We start from the raw sequence: 21604 nt of genomic DNA on the forward strand, positions 1-21604 counted from the left end.
ATGATATAAAGAATGAATAATTATCATTTTCATCAAGTTTCATTTTCATCATTTTTGAAGTTGTCATACTCATGAGGAATTAAACTTTAATAACATCCAAATTACTTTTATGGGAGTATAAATTAATGCAAATTTGCAGAGAGCAATTTGATGAGTTTTAAAATGCACATATTCTTTGATTGGCAAAGAATTTCTCACTTCTGAGAAATTTTCCATAGATATATTCACTTATGTGTATGAAAATGCTTGTACAAGATGGTATAATTGCAGTATTGTGTAGAGTGATTTTTTTTTAATCAAAAACAGCATACATGCTTAAATCTACATCAAGAAGGAATTAATTAAAAATATTATGGTCCATTAAAGACATTATGGTCCATCTCCACCAGGAGTTGACAAACTTTTTGTAAACGTCAAGATAATAAATAATTTAGGGTTTGTGAACCACATATTATCTCTGTCACATATTTTTTTCTTTAACATAGTATTGGCATAACCTCTGATCTAGAGAATGGAATATTAGAGACAATAAAAATTATTTATATGCAAAGGTGGAAAATTCATGTGAAATATTGTTTGGTAAAACCAATGAGAACAAAACATCTTTTCTTTATCTAATGATTTTTTTATCTTATTATACTGGAAAATTGGTGTCCATTAGGCGTATGTACCACACGTTTACCTCTCTTCCTTCCTGCTCAAATGGAAAATCTGCCCTCAGTTCGTCCTCAACAAACCATTATACACATGCTCTGGATAACAGTTCTTTTTGTCCTCATTAAAATCATTAAAAATTTTTCTTTGGCTTTTTTCCTTCATAGGAAATTTCAAATTGCTGTATTTTTTCATTCCTTCACCTCCTTTTTTCATTTTCTCCCCAACCCACTTCATTCCAGCTTTCATCTCTTCTGCTCTGTTGAAATAACTCTTCTTGTTGCCAAACCCAATGTTCAATTCTCATCTTATACTTTTCATACTCAGCATTTAACATAGTCTCTTACCTTGCTGACTTCTTCACAGATGTCTTTCCTATAGAATCCTACTCTTCCCACACTCTAGAAATTGGAGTGACCACAAACAATATTTAATAATCCTATGTTGCATATTGGAAAGCTGCTAAGACAGTAAATCTTAAAAGACATCACAAGAAAATAATTGTGACTGCATGGTGATGGATATTAACTAGACTCACCATGGGGATCATTTCTCACTGTATAAAATATCAAATTATGATGTTGCACACTGAAAATAACATGTTATGTATCAATTATACCTCCATAAAAAAATAAAATAAGAATTTGAGTGACCCCAGACTTCTGTTTTTCTCTGTCTATACTCACCCTCTAGAGAGGATCACTACCTATATGCTAATCATTTTCAACTTGGTATCTTCAATATAGGACTCCGTTGCTCAGTCTAAAATACCCAGCAAGCATAAGTGTTTGAATATGTAATAATCTCACCTTTAACATGTCCCACAAAGCTCTTTTGATTCTCCAGCCCAACTTCTTCTCTTTTCTTGATGTCTTGCCCTTAATGCCCCCACTAACTGGGCACCCTGCCTCCATCTCTAATGGCTTCCCATTATCTTTAGAATAACCTCCAAAGTCCTTACTATTGTTTCCCAGGCCCCGCCTGCTTTGGAACCCCATTACTATTCTGCCCACATCTCCTACTCCTCTTACCCATCTCACTCTGCTCCAGCCACCCTGGCTTCTTCCAAACCATCAAGCATGAGACCATCTCAGAGTCCTTGAAGCCGATAGTCTTACCTCGAATGCTCTTCTACCAGATATCCACATTGTTGACACCCTTGTTTCATACATATCTCTGCTAAAATGTCAACCCTTCAATGGAACTTCCTGTCTGCATTATTTAAAATAGTATCTTTTTTTTTTTTTACTATCTCTTTAATGTGCTTTTCTTTCTCATAGCACTTACTATCATCTGATATTATAAATCTATTTATGCATTATTTGCCCACCTCCCCGGTAAAATATAAACTACATGAAGACAAAGATTTCTTTCATTTTGTTCACTGCTCTATTCCCAGTACCTAGAACAAGGCCTGAGACTTAGGAGACAATAAATCAATCTTTGTTGAGTGAATGACAAATACTACTTGTGTAAAAAAGAGTAATATTTACATTTAGTACTTTTGAACCAAATCCTTTGTTTTTAGTTTTAAGGATTCATTCCCTTCCATTATGATTTTACTATTCTTCTAAAAAAAAAAAAAAGTGGGACAAAAGGAGGGGAGAGGATAAATGAAGCTTCTGAAAAATCATGTTGTTTTGTATTTTTGACATGACACTGAAATAATGGCAGTTTTACCTTTAGGGTTAGGTTCGTCATAGTACTTGAAGTAGGGTTAGGATAAGGGTTTTCATAACATTCAAGCCTCAATTTCGGATTCAGCTACTAGCTGAGCTTTAAATTAAAATTTTTGTTCTAAATATGCTTGCAGTTACATGAAAATTTCCTGGAAGAATACACAAACCTAAAAAGGCATTCCTAAGATTTGGAACTACAGTTGGTGGCAGTGTAGACTGGACTAAGAAAACTTTCACATTTCATTCACTAGCCATCTCTAACAACCTTTCCTAAACCCAATTAGCAGTCTAATGATTTTTTAAAAGACACTGAACTCTTAAATATAGACGGTGTTAAGCTGATAATATGAAGATCATAAGGTATCATCGACCACCTGAAAGGACCTAGCTTTGTGGCAAGCCTTCATTAGGACAGTAGGAATGATCTTGGTTGGTGGTTATAAAACTGAAAGAGGTTCAAGCTTTACAAATAAAGGACTTGCAATGGCAAAGAAAACTATAGCAAGCTCATTCCTCTGCTTTTATATTTTCTACATTCCTTCTTGAGATGTCTAAATTAAATGAGATGCAAACACTACCTTTGCATTTCTAGGTCACAGACAGAAGTAAAACCAAAGTGACTGGTGGCCCTTAGGAAAGCTTTGTACAAATAAGAAAAAAGCCCCCATTTTTCAAGACATATGACTCCCATCATAATACACAGGTTTTTTTTTATTGTTGTTCTTTTGTTTTTTTTCGTCTGTAGCAGCCTTAAGTAAATCAAATTTAGGATGACAAAGCTATATGTAGCATTTGACTTTAATTCCTCATAGGGCAGAATCACAAGGAAGGTAACCTCTTTCTTTCCCTATAAGGGTGACTTTTATATGTTTCTTGGAAGTTACTTGAAGAAGTCCTTGAGGAAGGACTTCAACATCAATCTTCTTTCCATCTGAAGTTTGACCACAACATTCCCACTCATATGCTTACAGCCCATGGCAGTAGCTTTTGACTCTTAAAAAGCCAATATATGATTGATGTTACAGGTATTATCCAGCAGAGGGCAATCCTTGTAATAGAACCAATGTTTGGATCAAAAAAAAAAAAAAAATCCATGGAAATTTGGCATTTTGTCATTAAAGTTATTAAGTTGCATTTTGCCAAACCAACATAACAGCTTTGAATCAGGCTTATTGTGATTTTTTTCAGTTAATTAAACATTGGTAAATAAATGAAATTAACATATTTCACCAGTACAAATTAAATTTATGATTGAATTTCAGTTTCCTTAATTCAAGATATTTATTTCCTTCACATGCATAAAATTCTAGAATCTTTAAGATTACTGATCACTTCCTTTCTTCTTAAACCTCTGCTATCCCCTTGGCTTTCAGGACATTGGTCTCTCTTGTTTTTCCATGTTTATCTTATATTTTTCTACTTCTGCTTCCCTACATCTTATCAAAATATATATTTGTGTTGGGGCTTCTTTCACCACCTGTATAACCTCAACTAATTGCTTTATGACTCCAAGTTTGCATCTCTTCCCAAAATGCAAACTTGTAATGCCCACCGGACACACCTAGATTTTTCATAAGCACCTCAGACTCAAGCCCATCATCTTCCTTCCCTTATTAATACTCCTCTTCATCCATTTTGCTTATCTCAGTGGTTAGCGATAGACATTATATAGCCCAGTTACCTCCCTCTCATTGCCACTCATTTTCCATATACAGTAATGGCCACATTCTGTTGCATGTCCTTATTGTCTTATTCCATCCCCTGAGTTCCATCCCCAAGAACAGTTTAAGCCTTCATATTTTCTAATCTAGACTATTGAAATGTTAAATAACTTGAATCTTTCTCATTTGTCTCCCCATGATTTTGTTAAAGTGATTTTTCCAAGACATACAACTTATATTTCTTCTAGGATAAAACCATTAAAACCTCCTTTAAAATCTTTTTTTTTTTTTAAGATTTTATTTATTTGACAGACAGAGATCACATGTAGGCAGAGGGGCAGACAGAGAAGGGGGTGGAGCAGGCTCCCTGCTGAGCAGAAGGCCTGATGCCGATGCTGCGGGTTCGATCCCAGGACCCTGGAATCATGACCTGAGCCGAAGGCAGAGGCTTTAACCCACTGAGCCACCCAGGCGCCCCAAAACCTCCTTTAAATGACATGTAGGCCTGTGATCTAGCCCCTGACCATCTTCATAAAATGCTGTCTCCCATTAGTTTGTGCCCATCATCACTACCACACCATGCTGCAGCTTGTTAAACAAATGGACTAGTTCAATTCCCAAGCACATTGTTTTATTCCCTCTGACTTTGTTAATTTTTTTTTTTTCTGTCTCCTTCCCTCACACAAAATTCCTTCCAGGAAAGTAGACTCACTTACAAATAGTAAACTTTAGGGGCGCCTGGGTGGCTCAGTGGGTTAAAGCCTCTGCTTTCGGCTCCGGTCATGATCCCAGAGTCCTGGGATCGAGCCCCGCATCGGGCTCTCTGCTCAGCAAGGAGCCTGCTTCCTCCTCTCTCTCTGCCCGTCTCTCTGCCTACTTGTGATCTCTCTCTGTCAAATAAATAAATAAAATCTTTAAAAAAAAAATAGTAAACCTTAAATAGGGGCCCCTGTATGGCTCAGTGGGTTAAAGCCTCTGCCTTCGGCTCAGGTCATCATCCCAGGGTCCTGGGATTGAGCCCCACATCAGGTTCTCTGCTCAGCAGGGAGCCTGCTTCCCCCTCTCTCTCTGCCTGCCTCTCTGCCTACTTGTGGACTGTCTGTCAAATAAATAAATAAAATCTTTAAAAAAATAGTAAATCTTAAATAAAATATTACCAAATCAAGGCAAGGAATGTGTTAAACAATTACAACACTGAAAAGGAGACATTTACAACAGGAGAAAAAATAAAGATGGTTTATTATAAAAAACAAAACAAAACAAAACAAAAAAACAGTTGACATCACATAATGAACCAGAGGAAAATATAGATATAATTCTAAAAGACATTTAATGATATTTAATATTCTTTATTAGTAAATAATTTAATGTTACCTGTGCATTTCATTACTATTTAACCCACTAATCTATAACTTTATGAGGGACACACAAGGGGTGCCTAAGTGGCATAGTCGGTTAAGCATCCTACTCTTGGTTTTGGCTCAGGGTTGTGAGATTGAGTCCCACTTTGGACTTGCTGCTCAGTGGGGAGTGAGCTTGAGATGCTCCCCCTCTCCCTCTGCCCCTTCCCACCTCCCCCTTCTAAAATAAATAAATAAATTTTTTTTTTTAGAAAAAAGGGGGCACACAAAAGAATGTATTGTTCATTATTCCTGTTTTGGCCAGCAGATAAGGGGCACTTAACATTTCTGAGATGCCCAGTAGGTACATGAGAAGATGCCCAACATCATTAATCATCAAGGGGATGCATATCAAACCCATAGTACTACAGCGATATATAATCTCACACCTGTTAGAATCTATTATCAAAAAAAAAAAAAAAAGGCAGTGTTGGCAAGGATGTGGGAAATAAAGGGGAGTCTTGTACAATATTGATGAGAATGTAAATCAGTGCAGCCACTCTGGAAAACAGTAGGGTGGTTTCTCTGTTATGATCTAGCAATTCCACTTCACTTCTGGGTCTTTATCCAAAGAAAATGAAAACACTAACTTGAAAAGATATACACACCCCTATTTCATTATATCATTATCTACAATAGCCAAGATACGGAAACAACCGAAATGCCCACTGATGAATAAGTGGATGAAGAAAATATGGCAAATATACACAATGGAATGTTATTTAGCCATAAAAAAGAAAAAATCTTGCTTGCTTTCTCAACATCATGAATGGACTTTGAGGGTATTATACTAAGTGAAATAAGTCAGACAAAAAATGCAAATACCATATTATCTCACATGTAGAATCTAAAAAAATTTTTTTAAATGAGCTCATGTATATAGAGAACAAATTGGTGGTTGCCTAAGGCAGGGGTAGGTTTGCCCAAAACTGGTGAAAGGGGTCAAAGGTACAAGTTTCTAATTGTCAAATGAATAGGTCATGAATGGGGTTATAATGCACAACATGATTACTATGTATTGCTTAATTGAAAGTAGCTAGAACAGTAGATCTTGATAATTCTTTTTGCAAGAAAAAAATTTATAATTATGTATGGTGACATATTTATTGTGATAATCATTTTGCAACATACAATTATCAAATCACTATGTTGTACAATTGAAACTAACATAATCTATGCCAATCATACATTAATTAATTAATTAATGCTTTTTCTGGGTGAATAAATACCTATCAAAATGTTAATCGAATTTATAAGTCTGATATATTAGAAAGAAACATAATTTTAACAAAGGCTTATCACATACTTTTCATATTATATAGTAAGATACATTCTGGAGATTTAAATGTCAACTAAAAAAGAACAAATGTATACATTATGAACATGTGCCATAAAAGCAGAAAGATGTTAATAAGCATAAAGTTAATGGAAGAAATTACAATAGAGAAGAAAATTACACTTGACCATGTGAAAGTTTATGGTATAATTACTAAAAAACAAAAACAAAAACAAAACACAAAAAATATATAAACTTATTTTAAAAAATATTTTCTTTGCAAATCCTAAAAAGGTTAGCTATCTTTATATGTAAATCATTCAACCAAATACTAAAAGCTGATCAAATAAGAATACCCAAAGATAAGAATAAACAATTCACAAAAGAAATATTTTAAAACAACAAAATGTGCAAAGTTTAACCTCAATAATCATTTGTTTAATCAATATTTGTTGAAGACCTGTAGGAGCCAAACCTGCAATGATAAATATTGTATTCTAGGGCTGGGAAACTGGCAGTAAACAGATCAACAAAAATCTCTATAGTATTCCAAGTGACAATAAGAAACAGAAAGCACTGACATTTGAAGAGGGAAAGGTTGTTAATCTTACATGCTGTAATCAGGGTAGACCTCTCTGATAAGGCTTGTGCCTACTATCAATGTGTTGCATCTCAGCTCTAAATCCACCACCGTTGGCTCTCTATTGTACTACTTTATCTCTTTCCAGTCTGCTCTTCCTTGGGTGCTCTGCCTCAGACTAAAAGATAGACTTTGCTTCCATTAAATCGGATATTACTGTATTACTTAACGTTTTGTTTGACCCCTCTCAGGCGCTAAAGTAGAAAATCACAATATTAGTATTTACAGTGGACATTAGGTTATCCAAGAGATACCTCATTTTTAGATTAAAATTGAAATAAAATACAAAATTTGAAAATTCATGTAAGCAAGTTATGTTCTACAAGAAAATTTCCCCCAGAAATATGTGGAGTGCCTAGGTGGCTCAGTCCATTAAGCATCTGACTGTTGATTTTTGCCCAGGTCATGATCTCAGAGTTGTGGGATCAAGCCCCATGCCAGCCTCTGCCCTGGGTGTAGAGCCTGCTGGAGGATTCTCTCTCTTCCTCTCCCTATGCCCCTCCCCACCCCTCTTTCACTCTTTAAAAAAAAAAAAAGAAAAGAAGAAGAAAAATGTGAGGATGGTTGGTGAGAAAATATTGGACTTAGGATAAAAAGCATTTGACTTGAATCATGATTCTTCTACTTACTAGTTAGTGGATTTCAGTAATCGGCACCTATCTCTTGTTTCTAAGTGGGACATTGGCCACCACCTCTGAAAGTTACTGTAAGGACTGAGGGAAATGATGTCCATGAAAACAAGGATTTCACCCAAATTAAGAAAAACAACTTCGGTTTCAATTTCTGCAAGGTTAGGAACTTGAAATAGGTACATGTTAAGATCTTTTCCACTTCTAATTTCAAAGAAAGCAAAATAACAGGAGTTAACAATTTGGACTAGTTTTTAATTCTTACTTGTCTTATCTCTCCTGGGGACTGAGTTTTACTGGGGTGTGTGTGTGTGTGTGTGTGTATTTGTATGTATATTATATATTTGTATACATCTATATATACAAATTCAACTATACTGCAGGTTTTCAGAAATGAGAGATAATATTCAAATACTGCTGGTGTTAGTGGTGTTTTCCCTAACTTTGAAATCAAATATGTTCAGTTGGCCAGGCATTTGTGTAACGATGACATTTCCCACATCTTCAAAGAAACTGAGCAGTTTATTGACATTTTCAATAAAATATTTACAAAGAGAGAAATGAATCATCTTTATGGCTTTTTGTGTTTTGTGAGTAATTTTAGTGCTTTCCAGTGTCAACTGTGACTATGCATGAATTACTTTATAAATGACACTACCACCTAGCCCCTTGTACTCATTTATGTAAGAAAACTACTGTAAAGCTTAGTGAGTAAAGGAAAACATAGATCGTGAATATGTTTTTAATGTTTTTAAATGCCTTAAAAATAGTTTTAAGCATCTGCCCAGCCTCACATAAGACCTTGATTTTCCCATTTCTGTCATACTTCATATCTTATAGAAAACCCAGTGTTTCAAATATTTAAGAAAGAGCTCTGGAAACAGCATAAATTTAATGTCATCCTGCTATAAGATTGCTTAAAAGGAGAGAAATGAAATTAGATTAAAAGGTATGATTTAACAAATACGTATCTATTAATATGCTGCTAGTCAAACAGAAAAAAATCGTTGCAGTGAGTACAAGGAGACTTTTGTCTGAAACCTCAGACTCTCTCTATCCAGGTCATACCATCATTATGACCATCATTACCACCATAAAGCTCTAGGACATACTTTCTTTCATTTTCAAACTACTTCTCAGTGAATGCATAGAAGAAATTCTCATGTATGCATAGAAGAAATTCTCATTTAATCACAGTTTAATTTTCCATCTGGAGAAAGAATAAATGATATGAAACATACCACTGATTTTGGGGAAAATACAGCATTCCTAAGACAGTTATGCAGACATAATGTAATGCAATGTATATACATTTTTAAATGAAATGAATGAAACATACAAATATCTTAAACTGATATAAGTATTAATCATTTTAATCTCTGTGTAATGAAATCAACTTAGATATTTAAGGAAGAAACCACTGTGTATTTTATTTTATTTATTTATTTTTGATTCAATAGTTTTATTTTACTTATTTTAAGTTTTTATTTAAATTAAGTTTTTATTTAAATTTAATTTTAAATTAAATTAAAAAATAAATTTTTTATTTAAATTTTATTATATTTATTTAAATATTTTATTTAAATATAGCGGGCACCTGCATGGCTCAGATGTTTGAGCATCTGCCTCCGGCTAAGGTCATGATCTTCAGGTCATGGAATCGAGCCCCAGGTCGGGCTCCCAGCTGAGCAGGGAGTCTGCTTCTCCCTCTCCCTCTGCCTCTCCCCCACTTGTGTGCTCTTTCTCTCTCTAATGAATAAATAAAATCTTTTTAAAAATAAGTAAATAAAATAAATTCCAGTTAGGTAACATCCAGTGTTATATTATTTCAGGTGTACGATACAGTGATTCAATACATCCATACAACACTCAGTGTTCATCACAAGTACACACCTTAATCCCCATTACCTATTTTATCCATCTCCATACCCACCTGCCTTCTGGTAACCTTCAGTTTCTTCTAAAAGTCTGTTGTTTGGTTTATCTCTCTTTTTCCCTTTGCCTGGTTGTTTTGTTTCTTAAGTTCCACATATTAGTGAAATCATATGGTATTTGATTGACTTATTTTGATTAGCATACTATGTATTTTAAGTTTTTTAAAAAGTTATCTATTAGGATCAAGATCAGCTCCTAAAGATCCACATATAAGAACACAAATACTGACTTAGATTATCTCTATTTGGGAACACTTTGCAATTTTTTCATATTTAATTGAAGATAACATTTATATGGGCACACAATGAAACTTTCAAATATAGCATGATATACATAGATAAAGGAACAATTTGGTTTCCTTTTTTTTAAAGATTTATTTATTTATTTTAGAGGGCGGGGGGGAGTGGAAGAGGCACAGGGAGAGGGAGAGAGAATCTCAAGCAGACTCTTTGCTGTAGGCAGAGCCTGACAAGAGCCTTGATCTCACAACCCTGAGATCACAATTCAAGCAGGTGTTTTACCAACTGTGCTACCCAAGCATCCCAAGAACAATCTGGTTTTCTAAGATTTTGAAGTTCCCCTTTCAGCTTCATTTCCTAACTGCCTACCCATTTTCTGTTCTAAATAGAGAAAAACAAACCCTAGTTTTGCTTTTTCCTTCTTCTTCCCATTGGGTTTATAGGTCATCCAGTGGCCATTTGTGAAGGATGGTTGTTCATGCCATTTCAGTCCCAGTTTTCAGCTGATTGCTTACAGTTGCAGAATATGATTTCCTTTTCCTTTTTTTAGATTTCTCAACACATCCAACCTGGACCATAAAGCTTCATGTCTCCTCTGTCACATACTCACCACAAGATTTTTTATGGGAGCACTATGGTATTCCCACACTACTTATAAAATCATTTTACCTGTAGCACAAGATGCTTTTCGAAAAATTGTCTTCTCACAACATTATAAGTACTATTGTCTACACTTAACAAATTAAAAATGAAATGACATGTAACAGGGACCCTCAAGTAAGAGTATTATACAAATAGCATGAACCATAAAATAAGCCACATAGGGTCAGAAATCTCACTCTAAATTATAAGTCATGGGATTTTAGACAAATTAATTTCTATCAGCTTCAATTCCATCTTCAGGGAAAATGATAACAATAATAACACCACCCTTGTGGGATTGTTGCAAAAAAATAACAATAACATAAATTAGGAGAGCTATTCTATCAATTATATTATCACAGTCCACAAATTGTAAATACTTACTGGGGTTTAAGGATTTGTCTTAAAGCAAAAGTATGAACAAAGAGAGAAATCTTCTACATGTTATAATTTAATGATCATAAGGAAAGGACACTCCTGCTCAAAAATTACTGTGCCATAGCTCGTTTTTCCCCAATACGTGGTACTCTTCAAAAATAAAACACCTGGTCTTTAGGGATGTCTCAGTCAGTTAAGCATCAAACCCTTGATTTTGGCTCAGGTTGTTTTCTCAAGGTCAGGGGTGGAGCCCCACATTGGCTTTCCACTCAGCCAGGAGTCCGCTTGGGATTCTCTCCCTCTCCCTCTGTCCCTCCCCACCGTGTGTACTCTCTCTGAAGTCAAATAAATAAATCAAGGGAGGATAGAAGGAAGGAAGGAAGGGAAAGGAAGAAAGAAGGAAAGAAGGGAGGAAAAGGAAGAAAAGAAGCCATCGAGTCTGTTAAAACACAGATGATATTTGAAGAAGACTTAAAGCAAGGGAGAAAGTGACAGGAAGAAGAAGTCTGGCAGATAGATCTTTCTTCTTTCCCTTGGATATGCTCTTTTGATGCAGTGATTCATACAGTATCTCTTTACAGATATTGCTCAAGATCAACCAACCGCCCTCACACCAAGCGCTTGTCAGCTTAGTGAGGTGCTTGTTCACACGTGCTCTCCCTCCTTCCTAGTCTCACTCTCCTTTCTCCCTCATTCCTACTTCCCTGGAATTGCACTCTGCAGTCAAGTTAACAAGTAAATTCTTACCTCGTGCTCTTCTGGCCAAAGAGCCTGAGCAAAGACCATACACTAAAAAAGAATCTACAGAGAAAATATTATGCAATGGGACCAAAATGCACTTATACTTTTTAAAGTAAAACTAGGACGATATATTTCTCAACTTTATGTTAATTATTACCTGTCTTTCCAATGGCCTGCAAGTTCGGTCTTCAGTTGGGTAGACATTCTCAGTCACAGCAGGTGGGATCTTTGCAGATCAGAAAACTAGATTCTATCTTAGTGCCCTATAGTAAACATAAGGAGATACAATTATTGATTTCTCACCCCCAATTTTCTGCCATATTAGTTAACTACTTCCTTATTCACCAAGCTGCTCACACAGAAAGCATCCTTTATTCTTTTCATTTTTTTCTTTTTTCTTTTTCAGAATATAGCATGCCTCATGGAATTTTAACCCCTTAATCCACCCCCAACACAAACTCATAAACTCATATACAAATGATACTTAGACTTCAGTAACAATGTTATATAATATGACTCACTTCATTTTTTTAAAAGATTTTTATTTATTTATTTGACAGATATCACAAGTAGTCAGAGAGGCAGGCAGGAAGAGAGAGGAGGAAGCAGGCTCTCTGCTCCGTGGGGCAGAGATCCCAGGACTCTGGGATCATGACCCGAGCTGAAGGCAGAGGCTTTAACCCACTGAGCCACCCAGGCACCCCGACTCACTTCATTTTTATTGCACAAGGATTTGCAAAACAGGCAAAATTTGGTTTTACGCCTCTTAGCCCAGCACCTTCCTCAAAGTCATAAAAACGTAGAGGTCAGATAACGAAAGATGTTTCTCTGCATAGTTGTTTAAGTGTTATACCACCCAGCTTGCCCTCCAACAAAGGGAAGAGATGGCTTCCCTCCTTCTTCAGTTTAATCTTAAGAGAGTCTAGACTCTGTCCTCTGAAGTTTCTGGAACTCAAAAATCTATACAAGACACATGCCAGAAAAAACAAAAGATAACGAGTGGCCAGTTAGCTGCCTGACTAATAAAGAGAGGTCTACTGAGAAATTGCCATGATTTGTTAAGGAAAAGGATACATGAATGCTTCTAGGCAAACTGTCCTGGCATTATAAACTAACAAGTCAGTTCTAGGGCTGAAGACCTTAATAGAGCAAAAGGATGGTTATACTGGAAACCAGAGACTGAGGGAAGAATCAAAACTGGACATCTGGGGAAAAATCATTATCTTTATCAGCAGTTCTTAATCTTGAAAATGCATCAGAATTACCTGCGTGAGGACTTGTTTAAATCACAGCTTGCCGGGCCCACCCTTAAAGTTAGATTCAATAGGTCTGGAATGAGGTCTGAGCATTTGCATTTCTAACCAAGCCCAGGGGATCCTAATGCCTCTAGTCCAGGACTACACTTGGAGAACAACTACCTACTTTAAAAGAAAGACTGTCAGAGATCCTCAAACACAAGGCAGACTCCCCACCAAGACCCAGGTGTGGGGAAGGAGGGGGCAGGTGCGTGAAGAGAAGAAAGCACAAAGATAAAATCTCAGTGCTCAAAACAAGACGATTTCTTGCTCACATAAAATCAAGTCAGATGGGGTCGATGGGTGAAGATAATGAGAAGAGGACCTAGTCTTCACAGTCATTCAAAGACCCAAACTGACTGACCCTTTGCCACCTTCAAGTGGCTTGCAAAGTTATTCTGGGTGTGGCCATCCAATCAGTAGATGAGAGAAGAGATGGGAAGATCATGTAAGATGTTCTTATGGGACAGACCTGGATTCCTACACCCATCGCTGAGAATTCAGTCATGTGACCTTACCTAGCTGTAAGGAGAGTGGGGCCATGTCATCCCTGGCAGGCCAGCCACATCCCAGCAATCTATGTCCAGAGAGCAAAAATCTCCAGTGGACATCTAGCGGTCTCTGCCACCAAACCCCCTTTCCACTGCAGGCTTCTAGCCTTAAACAAGTCTGAGTTCAGCTTTAAAGGAAATGTATAGTTAATTATCAAAGTGAATGTAACTAAAAGTAACCCAAGGATTTATTATCTGAGTGACCCGAAAAGAGTTATGGGACCCATGCCGGATAGGGACAAGAGGATGAGGGGAGTGTGTTTGCAGGGAAGGTCATGAGGGAAAATAAAGTTGTTGTTTTAAGATCACAGAGTTCCTCTCTTTTAACATGTTACACTGCTTTTTTAGAGAGTAAGCAAATTTTTAAGTGAGGTAAATTTAAAGATTTCATCATTTCATGTGTCTATAACTTGATATCCTTTATTTATCTCTCATTCTGAAAGCAAAGGACAACTCTCCTTTTCAAGGATGAAAGCTTGCTATTGTTGAGGATATCGTCCATGTGACCCTGCAACTCCAGAAACAGAACCGTTCCACACAATAGCTGCAAATACCTTGCTTTTTAAGGCGGTTACACTGACTGCAGGCACACCCCGTGGGCCTGCTTTCCGTAAAGTGAAATTACTTCCTGTGACATCTCGTAATTCATAAAGTTGGAGAGTCAAGCCATTTATGTGACTTCTAGTGATAACTCTTTAAGGGTGTCCGAAAGCAAATTAACTGATATATGATGCTATTTACTCGAAGGGAGAAAGAAAAGCAGAAGAAAAAGAAACATCCTTCACTGTCTTTGATTTATTTCGTCCATTAGGACACACAAAGCAGCATCTTTCTGTATCATCCCGTCTCTCCTCTGAGCTGCACTTTCTCTGTGTTCCTTCTGACCAGTTCTATCACCAGCATCCATTGCTTCAGTTTTTACTCTCATCCCTTGTTCTGCATGAGGCAAATCATCAGGCAAAGAAGCCAAACAATTATGAATCATCTGGATGACTCGTTGCAGATGCTTTGGAAACATTGTAACTATTTCAAGGTGTTAACATTTCTGCACCTTCTCAAAGTCTGCGATTCTCAAGGTCTCTCAATATGCTACACACCTACAAGAAGGGGCTTACAGTCTTCTAGCTTTCCCTTCTCATTTTATATTCCCAGGGCTCCTTATCAAAATATCTAAGAGATCTAAGAAATTAATAAAAATAAACATATTGAGGTTCCTCAGTTCATTCTCAAGACCACACTGCACAGGATGATACTGTTTGATGTCCTGTCTGCAGGGTAGATGATAAGATCACATTGGAACTGATGCCAAACATCACGTAACTCTCTTTTCCTGGAGGTGTAGGCTTGGCAGTTGGGCCTTCCTAAGTATTTTCATCTGTATACTCCTTGATGTACTGCATTGGAGGGGGTGAAAGGGCACACATGTGCTGTGGCTCACCCACTGTGGAAGAGCTGGAACCCAGCTCTCTGTTTACACTGCTAACCGCGTTGGCTACCACCACCAACTGACTTCTGGCCTCCTCCTCCAGGAAGAAGCCACTGATGCTTTTCAAAAATTTCTTTCTTGGGCCACCTCAATGGCTCAGTTGGTTAAGCAACTGCCTTCAGCTCAGGTCATGATCCCAGGGTTCTGGGATCAAACCACACATCTGGCTCTCTGTTCAGTGAGGAGCCTGATTCTCCCTCTCCCTCTACCTGTTGTGCTTTCTCTTTCTCTCTCTCTCTCTCTCTGGGTCAAATAAGGTTTTTAAAAATCTTAAAAAAATTAAAAATTCCTTTCTTTTACTCACATGCCACAACCAGTCTATCAGTAAATCATGTTGCTTTCCTTGCAAGACAAGTCCCCATTTAATCCATTTTCTTCCATTTCTGCTGCTATACACCTACAACAAACCATTATCATCTCTTGGCCTGTCACAGCAATAAACCTCCGACTGGTCTCTCTGCTTTTATTCTTGTGCTCCACCTCCTGATTCATTCTGCATTTGGCAGTCAGACCTTAACTTAGTTAATACCATATTAATCCACTTTCAACAGTTGCTCATATTTATAGAATAAATCAAACTCTTCTTTCCTTCATCTACCATGATTTCCTCCTCTAATTTAGGTCTAAGCATAGTGACCAAAGCCCACAATAAAGCAATTTTATTGCAACTCAAACCAGTTAGGCATTTTATGCAAATTATAGCAGAATATTTTCTTATGGAATTCTTAATATCCAAACAATAAAGCTTTATGAGATCAAGAATGAGAGGCAAATTTGAAAAAGCTGGTTAAAAATGGTAGGCACTTCTCCAAAGAAGACATACAAATGGCTAGCAGACACTTGAAAAAATGTTCATCATCATTCGTCATCAGGGATATTCAAATCAAAACCACATTGAGATACCACCTTATACCAGTTAGAATGGCAAAAATCGACAAGGCAAGAAACAACAAATACTGGAGAGGATGTGGAGATAGGGGAACCATTTACACTATTGGTGGGAATGCAAGTTGGTGCAGTCACTTTGGAAAACAGTATGGAGATTTCCTTAAGAAATTAAAAATAGAGCTACCCTACGACCTTGCAATTGCACTACTGGGTATTTACTCCAAAGATAGAGATGTAGTGAAAAGAAGGGTCATTTGTACCCTAGTGTTCATAGCAGCAATGTCCACAATAGCCAAACTGTGAAAAAAGCCAAGATGCCCTTCAACAGACGAATGGTTAAAGAAGATATGGTCCATATATACAATGGAATAATACTCAGCCATCAGAAAGGATAAATACCCAGCTTTTGCATCAACACGGATGGGCCTGAAGGAGATTGTTCAGAGTGAAATAGGTCAAGCAGAGAAAGTCAATTATCATATGGTTTCACTTGTGGAGCATAAGAAATAGCAAGGAAGACATTAGGAGAAGGAAAGAAAAAGTGAAGGAGAGGAAATCAGAGGGGAAGACGAACCATGTGAGACTATGGACTCTAAGAACAAACTGTAGATCTTAGAGGGGAGGAGAGTTGGGGGGTGGGTGAGCCTGCTGGTGGGTATTAAAGAGGGCACGTATTGCATGGAGCACTGGATGTTATATGCAAACAATGAATCACGGAACACTACATCAAAAACTAATGATGTACCATATGGTAACTAACATAACAATTTAAAAAAATTTAAAAAAATTTAAAATGTTAGCCATTAAATTTCTAAATAATCACATTTTAAAGTAATCAAATTCTTGTTTGAATTATTTTAATGATTTCAAATCATTTCAATAATTATTTGAATTATTAACAAGATATACTATGTATCAGGGCAGATAATGTTGGGAATAGGACAGTGATATCTGCTGAAGAGTGGACAGTGCATTCTCCCAAAATATTATTTTCTCAGTATATCTTTGCCTTCTTTCTGGCCTTTCCCCTTTTTCTCTTTAGTTCCTTTTCCTCAAATGTTCTTCCTTTCCTTTGTTCCTTAGTGACACTATAGTGACATAAGAGTCTCAAGTTTGGGGGTCCAAATTTACCAAGGCCACCAATATGTGTGGTTTCCTTAGCCTGTGCCAAGCATTAGTCTAGGAGCTGAGCCTGCTGTAGGGCCCACGTGGTTTATAAGTAATCTCTTGAATGATGTCAGGCACATACTGAGCACTATATACCTCAATTCATTCAGGGATTCATTTGATAGTTGTAACTGCTGATTATAGAAGTCTCTTTAACCTTAAAAAATAATTACTAATGCAGCATTTAAAGAGATTAATGACCACATGAAATTAGCTTCATAAATCCTGTTGCTATTCTCAAGCATCATCTCTCACTGATATTAGTTATCTTATTATCTACAGAACTGGAAGCTTCGATGAAGGTAAGTAGTGATTTATGGTCACAGGGAATGGGGCACCACTAGGTAAACGGCTTATAGTCTTACAGTCAGGGAGCACCGTAAGTGTACACAGAAAAACAAGTGGCATATGTTGTTGGGTTAATGCCAATAGGAGAGGCAAATGAGTGTCAGCTCGAACTCATTCTGGTCCTCTACCTTCTCTTTTATTCCCCCATCTAGCTATCATTATCTGTCTATGTAATTCTCTTATTTTTCCCCTGTCAGCCCAGGGAAAAGCTTAGAATTATTATCAACTCACCTAGATATCTTCTTGTTTACTATTCTTTTTATTTTATTGCTTTTTAACTTTAGGCAATTAATAGGCAATTTACAAAAAAATGATAAAGATTAAAGAAACAGTAGAGCAAATTCCTACTCTCAAGTTATTTTTTTTTCACTTTCTCCTAGACATTTTGCACTCAGTTTCTCTTTTCTTCCAATAATGCAAACTCTCTGGCTACAATTTTCCTGCCAAAGCATTACACAAGTGTGAAAATAAGCAAATAGGACACATTGCTTAAAGAATCCAGGCTTCAGCTCCTGATACACAATTCAGCATCCAGACTGAGGTCAATTCAACTCTTGGAAGCAATCATGTTTCAAATTTCTTTGTATATCATATTAGGGAGTTAAGATTTTATATTTTTTTCTAGAAAGAACTACAAAAGGAGATGGAGGTCAGGAGTCTCCCAGTTTTGCATAGAATCAAATTATCTTAATAAGGAACATAGGTATGTCATTAACTCCCTTGTGCCTCAGTGTTTTCATACTTAAAGAGTTTGCACTTCATAATTAATATAATCATCATATGTTGGGGAAGAAAATTATTCTTATACCCTCCAGGTTCTTCTGGATAGTCTAAGAATTAACATGAGACAGATTAAAAGGAATAAAAAACAAAATTTAATTATGTGTACACAGAGGCCCCCCAAATGAATTGAGACCTAAGGAAATTAGCAAGGCATGCAGTTCTTATACATTTTTGACAAAGAAACAATAAATCTGTAAGAAATTGACAAAATAAAGATAACTTATGTTGAGGAACTGCAGTCAGTAAAAATATTTAAGCAGCATTTGAGCTGCAGTAGTAAACTGGTACAAGTATGTGGTTTGTTAATAGAGCCTTCTTGGCTCTGAATTCCTGATCTGTGGTAATAAAGATGTCTCTTTAACTCCTGGTACAAGAATAGTTCCTTTGACATGGGAGATTTATCTTCTGCTTTCAGAAGACAAAGAGGCTAGTGGTGCATCCTTCTTGTGTTGGCTGTTTCTTAAGTATCTTTTAATTCAAAACCGTCAATATGACCAAAAGGGAAACTTTGGGGATGCTTGCCCTTGGTCCCAATATATGTGATGTCCTCGTCATCTACTAAGATGAAAACTGACTTTAAGCAACATTGCCCAGAACAACCTTATCAGCAACAGCAACACTGAACAAAATTATAAAAAGAGAGCTATTTATATGTAGTTTTTTTTTAACCAGTAGTCTCTGTATCCTTTCAACTGTATATAAATTGGTCCCTCTTATCTCTATTATTGGTTTTTTATTGTGAGAGACAAAACATAAAACCTCTCTATAGTATAACCTAATATTCTCAATAAAGAATCCAGTAATATTCATTCACACTAACATTTTTGGTCCTGTGTCCTATCTACATTTTACATTTATTTGCATTTTATTTCATCCTTCCCTCCTCCTCTCTTCATGTCACTAAACATTAATTCAACCAGTGCTATAAGGCAAACAGTATGTTCTGTGCTGTGGGTACAAGGAGAAATGAAGTCTAGTTCCTGCCCTTGTATTGTTCATGTCCTATAAGAAAGACAGTGTTTATTATCAGTTCATTATATTAAAATGTGAAATATAAACCAAGGGGGGTGCTTAGAAGCAGAGAGGGGGTGACTAACTTTATCTAGAAATTCTGGAGAGGTTTCACAAAGAAAACCATATTTAATACTGAAGTGTGAGAAAGGTTGTTTGCCAAAGAAAGATGTGTTCTAGGGAGTGAAGGAAGCATCGCCATCAGGAATAGGTAAAACAGACACTAATGGGATTAAAACACAGGTTTTAATACAGTGCTGCCAAAGGGACTCCCCACCTGTCTCCTGACATCAAAGGGCCCCAAATAAATCAGCTCTATTTATCCCCGCTTGAAGAAATTTTAAAAGTTGGAAGCATTTAAGCATTTAAAAGTTTGGAAATTTAAAAGTTGGAAATTACTATGAGAAACATGACCAATAATCATTTGGAGCAGTGAACAGGCAGATTAATTAAGTTGAGGATTGATAAGAAGGCCAGAGTCGCTTAGCTCAATGCCATGCTGGGGACTCAAAGCCTTTTGCACAAGAGTAGGTGAAATGGTCAGATGGTAGAGAAGAGAAGCTTCCAAGACTCCTTGATACCAGAGCTCCATGAATTGTGGTCCGAAAGCCCATTGGTGAAGCCTTGACCAGGACTACAATTAAACTGAGAGAATAAGAATATAATGGTTGATAGGATTATGAAAATTGGAATGTTTAGTAAGTCCTATATAAACAAGTTTTTTCCCTTTAGCTGAATGTCTTATGGGAATGGATATTATGTCATACAGGGCAATATTTCCCTGATCTAGTATGGTAAAACCAAGACCTGTTGAAGTCCTAAAGGGGGCCATGGCTAGAAATGTAAGGGTTGCTGGAATTAAGGTAAAGGTTTATAGCAGAACTGACATATTTGAACTGGCTTTATGTGAAGAGGTTGTGTATCTCTTATCTGATTATATTATGGGGATGGACGTTGTATCTGATTGGAGAATATTTCCCCCATCGACTACTGTAAAACAGAAGGCATGTAAATCAGCACTTCAAATGATGCTTACTGGATGTGCTAAAAGAATGAGTGAGGGAATGAATGAATGAATGCATTTATTGCATTTTAACTTCAAATCTTCTCTCTCCATGACTTTTTAAAGACCAGGGAAGAAGTAGGTTTATATGTTATGTGTATATTTGCATGTTAATTAACAAAAAGAGTTCTCTCCTCATTTTGCCTTTAAATTGTCTTTAGATAAGTTCAATAACGAGCCCCAGCTTTAGTAAATATGAACTGAAATACAGGACTTGTGCATATACTTCAATGACAAAATAATTAAATATAAATGCACAGAAAAATGGAATGGAAGTCTCACTAGCTTTTTTATTATTCATCTTCTCAATCAATACATTCTAAAGCTACCATATTGTATATAGTTTGGTGAGTATTTTTAATACTAAGGACAGATCCTCACACAGAACAGTGAGAAACAACTAATGATTCATATTTTTAGACACCATGCAATGAAGTTACATGAATAAACAATAAGCAGTTAAATTATTGTTCAACTTTGTCACCCTTCCACGTATATTTGTTTATTTTTTGTTTCAACATGAATGTAGCTGAAAATGCTACACTGAGCAATTTTTGGTTCAGTTTGTTTCCAATCAAACAGTCACAGCACCCATATATGAATGAATTAATAAAAATGGATCCCAGACAGATCCAACAGGAGATCGAAGAGAAGAACAGCAACTCTAGAAACAGAAAATCAACCACTTTCTGAAAGGTAGGACTGGCGGAGAAGTGAATCCAAAGCGACAGGAAGAAAGACCGCGGGGGGAGGGGCCGGCTCCCGGCAAGTGGCAGAGCAACGGAGCACAAAATCGGGACTTTTAAAAGTCAGTTCCACTGAGGGACATCACTCCAGAGGCTTAACCGGGGTGAAGCCCACGCGGGATCAGCGTGGCCTCAGGTCCCGCAGGGTCACAGAAGGATCGGGGGCATCTGAGTATCGCAGAGCTTACAGGTAGTAGAACGGGGAAGCCGGCTACAGAGACAGAGCCGAGGAGTGAGCTCTAAGCTCGGGGTTACCTTGAACCGGTCGCAGGCTCGGTCAGCTCGGAGCGCGGCCGGAGGCCAGGGTGACGGGAGTAATTGGGCGCTGTTCTCTGAGGGTGCACTGAGGAGTGGGGCCCCGGGCTCTCGGCTCCTCAGGGCCAGAGACCGGG

General features: G+C 37.0%; 1 pseudogene; it reads right to left on the bottom strand.

Moving 5' to 3' along the window:
* Positions 1-20235, bottom strand: part of LOC111152494 — a 32014-nt pseudogene extending 11779 nt beyond the window's left edge.
* Between the last annotated feature and the right edge of the window lie 1369 nt (positions 20236-21604).

Source organism: Enhydra lutris, unplaced genomic scaffold, assembly GCF_002288905.1.
Source record: "Enhydra lutris kenyoni isolate GAN:26980312 unplaced genomic scaffold, ASM228890v2 scaffoldscaffold28, whole genome shotgun sequence".
Classification (NCBI taxonomy): Eukaryota; Metazoa; Chordata; class Mammalia; order Carnivora; family Mustelidae; genus Enhydra; species Enhydra lutris.